Source organism: Aphelocoma coerulescens, chromosome 20 (genome assembly GCF_041296385.1).
Source record: "Aphelocoma coerulescens isolate FSJ_1873_10779 chromosome 20, UR_Acoe_1.0, whole genome shotgun sequence".
Lineage (NCBI taxonomy): Eukaryota > Metazoa > Chordata > Aves > Passeriformes > Corvidae > Aphelocoma > Aphelocoma coerulescens.
In genome coordinates, this window is record NC_091033.1 from 12,927,034 (window position 1) to 12,941,127 (window position 14,094).

The 14,094-nt window shown below is 43.3% G+C and overlaps 1 long non-coding RNA gene across 1 annotated transcript in view; it reads left to right on the forward strand.

Annotated features, from left to right (window-relative positions):
* LOC138121204 (uncharacterized) overlaps positions 1-14,094 on the forward strand; it is a 215,291-nt gene that overhangs the window by 153,756 nt on the left and 47,441 nt on the right. Inside the window, exon 3 of the long non-coding RNA XR_011156133.1 lies at positions 3,709-3,782. This is a non-coding gene — a long non-coding RNA (uncharacterized lncRNA). The remainder of the gene's footprint in view (positions 1-3,708; positions 3,783-14,094) is intronic.

The window sequence follows — 14,094 nt, forward strand, 5'->3', positions numbered from 1 at the left end:
ACCAATGTGTTTGTCTTGAATTCTCTCAGGATTTAAAAAATGTACCTACAAAGTTTTACATCTCTTATACTTGCATGTTAGTAAGTCTAGGTTGTTATTAAAGCCTCATACAAAAAATATAAATGCTGCTTACAAGGGACTAAAATAGCCTTCAAGCAAGAGGACGAACTATCTCTAATTTTGTGCACTCAGGTCATTCTGCAAATGTTCAGGAAATGGTTGAACAATGTTATTGTCTTGCTCCAGCATTTAGACAAAGGCTTCTTTGGCTTAACCTGGCTCTTCCAGACTATCTTGAAGAGAGAATTCAAGTGCTAGGAATTGGAATGCTGTGCTGAGAGAGTGAGAAAACATAGGAGCAGCCTCTTGGGCCCCACTGTGCACATCCACTGAGCAGAGCTGTTACAGCAGAGCTTTGGAAAAAGTTTCTTGGTTTCAGTTCCTTCCTCCTCTTTGATTTGCTTTGAAAGCACATTCCTGCCCTGGTCTAAAATGCTAACACAGGCATAGCCAGCGTTATTCCTTGCTGCTGTCTCCCCTCTGCAGGCTTTTAACAGGCCCTTCCTTAGCAGGGAATTCGGTGTCTGCTGTGCAGCCAGCTGTTCCAAAGGGCTGGGAGCAGCAGCTGGCTCTGCCTAAGTGGCATCTTTATCCTTGTGGAGCATCAGGACGCTGACACATCATGGGTGCTGCTGATCAGGGGCTCCTTGCAGCCCATGGGAGCAGGAGCTTTGTTTTTGCCATGTTTTTGCCGAAGGAACAGATTCCCTTCCCTGCTCCCAGGCTCAGGTTGGGAGCAGCACCATTGCTCTGCAGCCACGTGTTCTCCTCCATTCCACCTGGCAGGCTGTGCCAAGTGGGACTTAGTTTGCCTTTACTGTGTCACATAGTTTTAAAGTTCATTAAAATAAAATTTGAGGGTTTTTTTAATGCCTAAAACATAGTTTTTAAAGGCTAGTCAGAAATTACCTGGAAATATCCCTCTCTGTGCAGGAAATTGTATATAATTATAGCACATTACTGCCAGTCTGTGCCTGCCACTGTGTGTTACTCAGTCCCAGTTTATTTTGGGTTAGGAGACAGGTTTCATTTTATTGTAACTCTGCTTCCAAAACACCCAGTACCCCTCAATCTCTGCAGGCTACAACTACAGCAGAATTTTGGTCATATTTTACTTTTAGGCCTCTTTCCCAGTGCTTTGCACTTGAACAATCATCTTTAAGCAAGCGACTGCAATTCCCATGGATTTATCCTTAGGAAATGTACCAAGAATCCCCTGGTATCAGAATTAATCGTACTGAATACAGAAAAATACATTTAAACCCAGCTCCAGCAGGGAACCTACTTTGGGATAAACTATGAATTCTAGTTTACCCAGCATCCTGCTTTGCAATCCCTGCTGCACCCCTAAAAATGAAACAGGCTATAAAAGTAACAATGACTTTTATTGTCCAAGGTGAGAGAAGCCAAAAAAAAAAAAAAAAAAAAAAAGAAACAAAAAAAAACCCCAACCCAAAACCTACATGGAAAGATTCAATCAGAATAACATTTTATAATCAGCAAAGGAGGTTTTAGGACCATGTCCTGGGTAAAGAAATGTGTAAGTTCACAGCATTGTGGAAACTTGAGACTGAACACTTCCAACTGCAGGGGGATTGCAGTCATGATCTGAGCCTGTTCTGTAATGCAATAATAATGCACACAAACACAAAGCAGTTCTGCAATTTCAAATGAACATAAGATTTTAAAAGTGGTCTTTATTCCCTTGAAAAGATAAAGCAATTCTTTGCTCAGTATAGCAACAGCAAAAGTATCTCAGGTATGAGATGTTAAAAAAAATACAGAGAGAAATAATACAGTGAGAAAATTGATCTTTTATCTAAGTGGAAGGACGGAATGAGGCTACATTGACCTAAATAATGGAAAGGTTTGGAACTCTGAGGCAATGGATGAAAACTGATTCAGGTAAATTCCTCACATGTTCAAAGTCTGAAAGTGCAAAACCTATCATTTGAAGAACGTATTTAAAAGGCCTGGAACGGGTGATTAAGAGGGGATATTTGAAGTCTGAAAGTGCCACTTTCTGACAGCAGTAGCCCTGGAATTCACACTGCTCAGGGAAAATAAGGATTGTTATAGGACACAGGCATAAACTGGTACAAACAGGTGCATATTTGTCATGAATTCTTGAGAACTTGAAATTAGAATGAAGTGATTAAGTGTTTGACCACAAGACAGTAAGATGTGCTTTCAGTGGGAACTGTGAGAGTTAAAACTCTAACTTGATGAGCTGGAAAAGGGATTTTCTGATGTAGTTGTCTGTTGTGGGTCGGTGCTGTTGAATATCTTCACCAGCAACCTGGAGGATGGGGGTGGCACACACTGGGAGTGGGGCAGCACTCAGACAGGCTTCCCAGAGGGGCAATCTCCACCCTTCAGGTTTGTCTAAACTCAGCTGAATAAAGCCCTCAGCTGGCCTGGAACCTGACTGGACCAAATGGCCTCCAGATTGCCCTTCCTGGATCTAGTTCTGGGATTTTATGACTTTGTGGCTCTGCCTTTGGCTGCATGTGCTGTCTGAGCCTCCATCCCCATGTCCATGTGCTGTTTATGCTGCCTTGTAGGAGAGGGTGACTGAGTGGTTTCGGGCTATTGTGGGTACCATTTCTGGGGAGAATGGGCTAAATCAGGAACCCACTACATCATCTCTCTTTGGAATGGAGACTTCCTGTTCTGCACCAACATTTTAAAAAGCTTCGTGTTTCCCTTTCCTTTGGAAAACCTTTTCTCTCCCTTCCACAAGTTAGAGGTCAAATCTCTCCTTGCTGTAACTCCACCAAGGCTAATTTGGCCGGTGTTTTTCCCTATCTCTCAGCCAAAGACCCAATTAAAAGAGGTCCTGGCATATCACAGCAAAGGGAGTTATTTCCTCTCTAAATGCTCTCCCTGGGCTAAATCCTTTATGTGAACTGCAGTCTTTTCCCAGCCCATGGGAAGCTGGTGGCAAACACATCTGAAGTCTCTTCTCAGTCAGAAGACCTTATTTCAGCAGGAAATATCTGGACCTACTTCTCCTTGCTACAGAAGCAAGATATCCCCTTGTGGGTATCTCAGCAGCCATTACATGGAGCCAGTCCTGAAAGCAGACAGTTTTTCCTTTTTTATAATGGGAGAGTTCATTTCTGCTGAGAATACAGTTTTTACCAGACTGCCTGCAGGACAATACAATAAAAGATTTATCCTTAATAGCATTTCACTGAAGTTTCACCACAGGAGACAGGGGTTTTTGTTGTGCCTTTTTTTTTATTATTTTCCCCTTCAGTTGCTATGAAAGTCTCTGCTCTTAGCTTTTTTTTTGGTTTTTTTTTTTTTTTTGCAGAGCATGATCCCTAGATGTCCTCTGCCACCTTCTCTCAGCTGAATTTTTCTCTTTTCTTCTATCCTTTCTCATCTCTGACACACTTCTCTCCTTTTTGTTTTGCTTTTCTTCTCCTATTATGTACTCAGTGGAAATTAGAAAAGAAACTGGTTGTGAGCACAGTAACTCTGAAGTTGGACAAGGCCCCAGTTGCAAAACTAATGTGAAATAGGAACTAAGCTTTGCTCACCTTCAACATCATGTTTGCTTTTCTCCCTAAGTCTCTGATTGACGCATTCTGCTCATTTACAAGCTGTGACTCCATGACTCTTCCCCTCTCTTCCCTCCAGGTCTCGGCTGAGCCCCAAGTGCACACCCATCTTCCTGCCTTTTGGAAGGTCTCGCTGCTCCAGGATCTATCCAGGTAAGGGCAGACACTCTGCTCTCCCAGAGCTTGTCCCAAGAGAGGCAGCACCCTGCAGAGGGCAGATCTGCAATGGGATTCCCTGCAAAGTGCCCTCTCTTCCCACTGAGCTCACCAAGCTGATGGAGGCACCGAGTGCCGAGTGGGTTAATAGAGAACACCATCCTGAATGAATGAGATCCCTGGCAATTGCCTGAATAAGGGTCTGCTAACAGACTCCAGAGTCCTTCCAGAGTCATTTGGAGGTCCAGTGATGTCCAGTATGTGCCTCCTGACTTGGCTGGAGGGAGACTTGAGGTAACATTCCATCTCACACCCATCATCCTTTGTCTGCCTCTTGTTTCCTGCTACTAAATAAGCAGAATGGTGCCGTCCTTCTTCCTAAAGTGCTGCAGAACTCAGGGTTGCAAAGAGCTGCTTGAGCAGCATGTCTCATAATTAATTGTTATCCTAAGCTTCCTCAGGTGCCTGACTGCTTGAATATCTAAGAATTTATGGGCATTTGGTAACATCTGAAAATGAAAAGTCTCTTTAATATGCTTATGATAAGTATTTGCACTATTTTAGAAAGCTATTTTCATTCCACTCAGACACTTGTTAAATAACTTTTTAGAATTTGAACATTTACTGCTCATTTTATATATGCAATAAATCAATCAGTTTTAACAAAGGAAAGAACCTGATTTGCCCACAGCCCTGTCTGAGCACAGAGGTGCCATTTTGCAATCTAATGAAGCTTTCAGTTAAAGAAATGAAAGGTGGGGGGGAGACTTTGATGCCTAATAAAAATGATTCAGCATCCTTATAACTTTGACGAGTAGTGTGACTTACAAACCTTCCAGTGGAGCAGTATAACAATAGAGTAGGAACTTAGAAGTCTAGACTACAGAAGATACCTACCAACATAATGTATCCCTCCCAAATCCAAAAGAGCTTTGGGAAAGGGAAGGGCCCCAAGCAAAGCAATTAATATAAATGGAATATAGTGCCATGAAGAAAATCCATGCTGTGGGTTTGGACTCATGGCAAGAAAAGATATCTACATGCACTCAGCTTTTAGTATTCACCCTTATTTAAATTACTAAGAAGATACTGGGGTTGCAGACTTTTTAAGAAAGGGGCTACCTTCCTGTGTTTGTATGTGCCTGGCACAAAAATGGCATACTCCACCATGCAATGGTCTTTGCTGATAATAACACGTTCTGTACCAAATAACCCACTGTGAGGGTGGGGAGCCCTGGCACAGGCTGCCCAGAGCAGCTGTGGCTGCCCCATCCCTGGAAGTGTCCGAGGCCAGGTTGGATGGGGCTTGGAGAAACCTGGGATAGCGGAAGATGTCCCTGGCTGTGGCAGGGAGTACAACAAGATGATTTTTAAGGTCCCTTCCAACCCAGGCCTCTCTAGGGTTCTATGATCTTTAGGAATACTCAGCACTACATGTGGCCCTAAGATAGCCACCATCTCTTCTTACACATCACTCAGTTCTTTACTGTTTCTAAAACAATGTGTTAGTTTTCCTTGTATTTTCCTTGCACTTCATAGTTAATCAGTAGAGAGTTTAAACAGGGATTTATATAAACATAAAAAGAAGGGTTCCTTAACACCTCTATAAATCATCCATCCTTCACAGTCTGGGGTTATTACCAGATGGGTATCTGTCGAGGCCTGTCTGAAGAGACTCTCTGTGACTTTGATGTATTTTTCCTATGCTGCTAACAAATGGGTCACAGCCCAGTTATGTGATTATACAACATGTTTACAGCTCCTGCCATACTGAAGATGCACAGAATATTGCTTGGCAGGAGCCAAGACATGCATCTTGTATGATATAAGAAGTTCTGCCTCTCTCCCTTCCACCTCTTTATATACACAAGGAACCTCACAGGGACAAAATTTCCTTGCTGTCATATTTGAGAATGGTGGGGCTGTCTCACAAAGTCTCACAATCTTTAATATGCTTTCAAGCTCAGCAACAAAAAAGCATTAAAACTGTACTGCATGAAGACTTCTGTGTTATGAAGTATCATCATCCAAACACTTTAAGTAGTATTCTATAACATAGTCTACCATAAGTTCAATTTTTACTCAATCACTTGAAATGCACTTAGGAAAATTGCTCTTTTGCTGTTTTCACAACAGCTCTGGAAGTCAGCCTCTGGTTTAATGATAACTGCTTTAATCACAGTTTGGCTTGTTTCATTTTGACAGCATTGATGTAACAAACTATTTATTTTCTGTATGTTAAATATACTATCATTGCAGCTACCAGATTTTTTTTCCTGGTGCCCTAAATGCAGATGACAAGGTTTGCATCTCATTAAGGTAATTTGTGTGCGCATAATTTTCAGTAAACACAGTGCATGAAATCATGGATCTTCTCTACCAAAAGTGTCATCTGAAACTATTTGTGCTTGGTTTAGTAACGGAAGTGATTTTTCAAGCCCCACTATATATAGCAAACCATGTGCTTTCTCCAACAGGAGAGCTGGGCTGTAAAGCAAATGCAGCATCCTCGAGCAGGAATTGCATTTAAAAATATTGCTACACCATTAGGCTGAGCAAGCCCCTCTCATGTGCCCTGAATGGCTGTGTCCTGCTCGGGTTCAGATTCCGCAGAGTGTGCATGAGGGAAGGATGTTTGTTCCTTCACTGCGAGCGAGGGGACCGGGGAATTCTGCCACTAATTTGTTCTGATCCTGCTGCCTCATTAGGGCAGTCTGTAAAAGATGGGAAATGTGTCCTATGGCAGTGAACTTTCTGCATGGAGCTGTTAACACAGTAAATAGCTCAGGAGGAGGGAGGGAGACAGCTGGAGCACATTGTGTTTCATAAAGACTATACCGGGACCTTGAGTCTTCATTTAACCCATCACTGAGGTGACAAATATCCACTGCTTTGCTGCTGGGTGATGCTGCTGCTGCTTGCTGTTAATTTATCTGTTTTCAGGCTGTCTAGACATTGTTTGGGTCAAAAAGTGCTGTCTCTCCCCTGCCGTGGGATTTGCCTGCTCAGCTCTTGCTGCAGGCTGCTGTGCCAAACGGGCTTTCCAGAAGAATGCTCCCTCTGTCTGGATGGCTTATTAACGGGACTCCAAATGGATGGAGAGGGTTTCAATCAGGCTTAGGCTTCCTACAGATAAAGTTTATTTTAACTTCTTCTCTCTAAAAATACACTGGCGGGGATAAATAATTCAAATACTTTGGGTTTTTTCCCCCCTTGTGATTAAAAATCTGCCTAAAAGTGTCCTTGAAATGTTCTCTTAAGAGGTTCAAGCAGGTTTTGGATGGTCCAACCCCAGACTAAACTAAATGCCAACGTGGGCCCCATGCTGTGCCTTTGCTGGGGTGGTTCTGACACGGTGCTTATCAGAACCCCTTGCTTTGCTGCCAAATAAGTATTAAAAAATACTTCTAAAATCATACTTCTAGTTAAGTAAAGCTACTGCTGAATACCTCAGTGTCCATGTATTTCTTGGAAACACTTTTACAGATGTTGTCTTTTGGGGAACTCAACTGCAAGGATGTTTTTAATGTGAAAAAAATGTTCCAGCTCTCTTACCCAAATTGTAGCCATGAGATTCTCAGTCTGACTCAGTAGGAGCTAACCAGAAATTTCGTAAAGGCAAGAACCCTGTTCACTACAGAATAGTGTTGTATAGCATTCTATATTCAATATCCGCATCGATTTCCTAATGTCAGAATATTGTCCTATCTAGGACTTAATGAAAAATCTCTTTTTTGGGACAGAAAAATGGGGTTTGGATTAATTGAAATATTTTGGAGGGACTGCAAGGACTATGAGAATTTTCTTTTGATCTTTGAAGAAGTTTCCCAAATGAAGGCACACAACATGAACTGTGTGGTGTCCCATGTTTCCTGTTCCCATTTCATTGCATCAGTCAGCCTGACTTTATCTTCCAAGAATTATTGTTTCCTCACACCTCGTGGAACTCACCACTTGTTATTGCTCCAACACAGACCACAGGAAAGGTCACCCAGCTAAGGGAACTGTAGGGAAAGATGGGATAGGCGTCTGTATTAGGGCCCATTCTTTTATGTGTGAATGCTGCTGTGTGTTCAGCAGAAATACTTAGAATTTTTCTCTTTTTTTAATGCCATAAATTCACAGTTATGCATAAATACTTCTGATATATGAAAAGTTTGAGGAAAAGATATCTACCCTCACTGGAAAAAAATCCTCCCACCCTCTCTCCAGGTTTACAGGTGAGCACATGGGCTATGCCTGCTTTCTTTATGCCTGGAAATCCCTTATGAGCTGGCAAAATTCTGCCAGAGGTCCCTAATTTTGCCATAGGTCCCATAGAGGGAGAGGGATGTTGTTGCTGAAGATGAACCCCTCAGGATTTTCAGCTGACTTTTGGAGGACTGGTCTCGATTTTCTCCCATCTGTGAACTACCCCCAGCTCTTTGCTGCAGAGCACTGTGAGCAATTCTTTGCTGGCCATTCTCTTACTGGACAAGAACTCATGACCCTGAAACAGGCTCCCAGTCGAGGTGGAGCTCAGACAGACTGGATTGACCTCAGCAAGGTCCTGCTGGAGGCCTGGCTCTTGGCCACTTGGAGAGCACCCAGCCCCAGGCTCTAGGCTGAGCAGAGTTCAGGCAAGTGTGCCCGGGCTCCAGTGATTAACTTTTTGAACCCAGTTCTGAGAAATCGTTGCTCCAGACTTTTGTCCTCTATTTGCTGGCAGTAATTAGTGCCTTTCAAGGCATCTGCTAGGAAGGTACTGGAGGGAGCATGGGAGCAGCATCCCTTTGGATGAACAGAAATTCCCGACAGCGCCCACCCCAGCTGGCTTTAAGTCACTCTCACTGCAAGATTCTCAGGCTTCACGTCTCTTCTCAGAAAGCAAGGACTACAGAGAATCTTTGTTCTAAATTTTCTCCTCCCTCCCCACTGGAATTTACAACAAAATGTCATGGAAATACAAGTTTTGTTGAAGCTTACTACTACAAAGCCAAAATTTTAGGCTAAGTTAGACCAGAAAGAGTTTCTTTTTTTTTTCCTCCATGGCTAATTCTGTATTTTGTCCTAGAATTTGCATAGGTTTTCTGTAATTGCTACAGTCAGTGTGGTAATTTTAATGGGAGCACCTTCCAAAATACAAACTGAATAGAGAGGTGCTTTCTCTGATTTACCTGTAGATCCACAACTACAGGGTTTTCCCACTGTCCTGTTTACTCTAAATGAGTGGGCTCAAGAAAGAAAACTGCCCGTATCTTCCAGATGATGGTATAAGACTATTATTCCCAGGATTTCAAAGCTTCTCATGCAACTTCTGAGATGTGGGCTCTGCAACTGAGTGGTGTCTCCCACTGAGGCAGGGAATGAACTGAGGTTTAAGGAGAGGAAACTGGGGGGGTGGGAGGTATGCTCAGAAAAATTAAGGGTCCCAGTATCTTTTCAACCCACCTAAGTCTCTGACCTTCTGCCATATCATTTACCTGTCTCCTGCTTGAGGCATCTTCCAGAATCCTATTCCTGACTGTATTAAAAATCTCATCCTTCTCTTCCCCTTCACTCCCCAGGCCAAGATGTGCCTCTGGCATTGTCTGAGCCTGCAGAGGACTCCCAGCTCAGCATTACCGGGAAGCCACCTGGGCAGGCGCTGCTGGCTTAGTTTCATGTCAGAGATCTCTTGCTGTGCTCAGGGCTGATCTACTGCAGTCATGATTTTAATGACCTTCCTCTCTCTAAATCAGATGCTAAGGGCAAAGGAGTGTATTTCACTTCTCCCATTTGTAATTAGCCAGCAGCAAACCGAAGTCAGGCAGTGTTTTCATGTTACCTTGGCAGAGACTGGGAGGCTCAGCCCTGTTCACTTTTGGGGGCATCCTACTGAACACTGGTTCCCTGAGCTCAGCCCCAGTTCTGCCAGGGAGCTGTGGTGGGTTTGGGACAGTTTCCCTCTGCATGGGGAAGGCAGCCAGAAGTCAGGCAGCAGAGGAGGAGATGGAAGAAGTGGGTTCAGTTCCTTGGCCTGCCAGGGACTTCCCGCCTGACTGTCATCCAGACACTTTATCCTCTTGTGTTTCAGTTCTCTGTCTCTAAGCCAGGGCAAACAGTGATTTCATACTTCTCTGTGGTGCCACGAGGAAAACTGTAATATCCCCTGAATTCCGTGGGGGAGATGAATGGGTTGGTTTATACACAGACCCAGCAGCTGTAGGAGCAGGTACTGCCCTCAGTGCCTGTGGGATCTGAGACCAGCCACGTGTTCATGACCATGGTGGACTCTGGAGATGGGATGTGTTTGGGACCTGTAGCTGCTGTTGGGTTACACATTACAGAGCACAAGGTTGTGCTTCTCGAGCATAAGAGCAAGTGGTTCCTGTTACTCTGCTGTGATTCCTAGGGCAGTTCAGGAGCGTGGGCAGACATTCCTTGATTCAGCCCTGCAAGGTGGATGGCAGTGTTGAGAGTGGACAACATTAGATGTGGACTCATCACTTCTTGCTTTAGGTGCATCTAAACATGTGCAGGATATTCCCAGTCAGTCTATGGGGCAGTTTTCAGTTTGATAGGTATATTACATTCCTTTTTAAAAAATAAAAGATCTATTGATGGCACCCAAGAAATTATTTTCCCCCGTATCTCAATGCTCAGAGGCAGTAGGTTTGAGGGCTGCTAATCTCAGCTCAGCAGGTGATTTTGTTTGATTCATCCTGTGCTGTTTTGTCTGCTCAGGTTCCCAACAGCTTGCTGTCTAGCACACAGACAGCTTCCTCACTGTACCTGGGAGAGGGATACTTGATGCCAAACTGCCCTTGTGGAGGAAGCACCTTTCATCTCTGCTGGGCTCATTTCGAGCTGGCAGCCCTCACGTGAAGAGAGCTGCCCTGCCAGCCCTCCTGTTCCTCAGCATCTCAAACCAGTGATAGTGCCATGCTCCCTTTACACCTGAGAGGACACAGTGAGTTAGCAATTCTGTCAGAACTTGGTAAAAGTCTGAGAAAGTGGAAATATGCAGTAGGAAGTGTTTGATTCTCTATCCACCATTTGAGGCTGATAGAACAAAAAAAGCCTGTGGAGAAATGCAAATATTTCAGGGTGCTGGTAAAACACTGCACTCATTCAAAGCTTGCCCTCTTCCCTTCTGATATTCTACTGGTCTTTCACAGATTGCAGCAGGCCTTCCTTCTGTAAGTTTTAGTTCCTTTTTCACTTTTTGAGGTAAGGTTTCCTCATTATGCCCAGACTCAAAACTGAAACACAAATGAAGGAGATTTTGCCATCAGGGTGTTTTCCTAGATTTTACTGCAATCCCTATCTTCAGCCTCACACAAACACTCGTTTGGCTTGTAACCCTCTGATGGCCAAACACCACACTAGAGCTCAACCTTGTTGTTGCTCTTTGCTGCTGATATTTTTGTTCCTTTGTTTATTCCATCTGAAGTCGGTTTATAGTTCAGCCCACTTCTGTTCCTGCTGGAGTTTTTGCTCCATAAACTGTATGCCTCCCTGGCTGAAAAGTCAACAGTTACTGCACTTTCATTTCCTCCTGTGAGGGTGAATCATAACCAAGCAAGCGCTGGAAGAGCAAAAACAAAAGGACAGAGAAGTAAGGCTGTGGATCATCTTCTCCAGGCAGTGTGAGTTCCTCAGGGTGCCCTTTGCTAATGCAGCCTGTGAGCTGAACCTGAAAAAGTTTCCTTTGCAATGGCTGAGATAAAGTGACCCTTGAAGGTTTGCTGGGTGATTCCAGGCAGATGAACTCGAGGTTTCTAAGCAGAAACCTCCCAGCACTGCCCTGGCTGCTGCTTGGATGTACTCTTGCTTTTGTCCTCACCTACAGCAGCAGCAGCAGATTGGCTCGAGGACTTCGGAGACCCTTCCAAGCCTCTCTCCACATCCTCCAACCATTCAGAGATCCAAACACACAGCAGAACCCGAGCCCCTGGCTGGGACTGTGATGTTTGTGGGTTTCTGAATCTCCCCATTTAGAATCAGTTCCTGCACTGAATGGCCTTAGCAGCAGCTTTCCTAAAAAGGATCTTTTGAGGGCAAAACTGCCAAAGCAGGGAGGTTGTGCAACTTTATCCTTTCCTCTTAACATCATTTGTAGCTGTTTACTGGTTATTTTGATAATGCCACCAGGAAAGGGCTGGGATATGGAATACGATGAGGGGAAGACAGAATACAAGTTCAATCAATGAACATATATATGTGTGAATGTGTTTAAACATGAATATTTGAATAGAAAATATAAGAAAAATTATTTTCATTGGCATTTTCTTGAGAAAAAGGAGTATTTTCTAATAAGCATCAGAGTTACAAATAACCTAAAATTTATGGAAGTGCTGATAAGTGCTCCATCCAAGGGCAGCAGGCATCACTCGTGTGTTTTCACTCACTGTGTAACTGCACTGCAACCCAACCTGTGGTGAATGTCAGCCCAGAAATAATTTATACTGAGGGACTTTCAGTCTCACACTTTGGATTTTCGGGAGATGCCACCTTACTTGAACTTGCAGTTTCTCTGAGTTTTAGTCATGGCACACGTACTCACTAAATGGACGCATCAGAATTTTGGCAGATGTTTGGGAAAAGATGTTCTGCAGTTTTGCTCATATTTGAACCATTTTTTGTCCTCTGTGGCTTGGTCCAATGCCCATCGGTGTTCATGGAAAACTCCAGTTGAGCTGGATGAGTTTTGCAGATCCGGTTCTGTAATGTGATGAGTTTCTTCCGTCCATGCCAGAAAGGATGGAAAGTGCTAAACAAACTGCAGGAGGTGGGTGACCCTGGTCTGTGCCAGGCCCCTGAGTTCTGCCTTTGGAAATTGAGACACGGGATAGAATAGAAAATTTACCTTCCTGCAGTGGCTGAGTTCCGACCTGCACCAGCTCTTAGGCTCATGTAGACTTTTGTAAAACTGATATTTAACTCTATGAATCACACATGGAATTTGCATCTTATGTCACACACACACTGAATAGTGGAAAGAATATGACTCAGTTATATTCTTTTTATGAATTGAATGCTAAGACAAGATGTTTTGCATTGTTTTGTTAAAAAGTCTCTGTTCCGCTCCCTTATATCTCCTCCAACACCCACCCACTCAGAGGCACGTGCACTTCCTACCCCTCACCCTACCACACACTGCCATCACTCCTTTCTGTGACCCTTCTACTGGAAGTTGTTTACTGCTGCCTATTCCCTTCAGTGACAACTCACTGCTGTTATTACTGTATAGTTATTATTATTTTTGTGCCAGCCACTCATCTGGACAGGAAAGCTGTAAGAACCTTAATTACTTTGTGGCCAGACATGGAGCTATATTTTTAAAAGTAGCTTTTCTTTTTTGGATCAAGTTCATTTCCTACAGTGTCTGGTTTTATGAGTTTGTGAAAAGCTTTCAGGTTCTCAGGAACCCCCATACTTTCTTCTCAAACACACACACAAATATATATAAAGAGTGTATAATAATCTGGAACAATTAAATTGCTTTCACCTCCTGTCAGTCACCTACTTGGAGTCATTTGCAGTTTCACACACATACTCTGCTTTCACTTCTGGGCTAAATAACTCTCTAAAATTATCTGTGTGATTATTGTGCGCTGTAGTTCAGGACCCTTCCAGCTGAAATGTTCCATAGAAAATATCACTGTTATTCTTGAAATGTAATTTCTGGCGCTTACCACCAACTATGTTAATTTTTATATTTTTTAAGAGAAGTGCAGCAGAACTGGCAGAGATAGTGAGTAATTCCCTTGAAGCTATGTCCCCACTGATTTGATTTTTCCTTGACAGCTTATCCATCATGCTGTATGCTTATTTAGACAAATAAATAAGAGAGCTGTTATCTGCCAGCCTGGCCTGAGGGCTTTTAGCAACACCAGAAAGTCTGCCGGCTTTCCTTTCAACATTCAACAAGACGATTAGGGAATCACATCATGGTAAACGTGGATACTACATGCTTCAGTGGAAAAAGAAAAGCTGGCCTAAAAATTGGGAGTCCATGAGAAGTCCAGTGTTGGTTTACTCAGTAACATAAAGCAAAGAGCCTCTGAGCAGGGATCAGGGAGGTGGCTGGAGAAAAACTGGTCTCTAATTCCGTGTGGGGAACAGGGCAGTTCTGGGATTTATTGCAGGCACTTGGAGATACATTCTGATAAAACATCCTGCTCTAAAGAAAACAGATTTGGGTCAACTGATACATTTTGTGAAGTCATGTCAACAAGTTGTTTCATTCTTAAAATTCAAGCAAGTCAAAATGTTCCCTTTCAACATTTTTACATGAAACAGTACAGCTTTCAGAAATGTACCTGGGTTTAGTTTTTAAATGCTT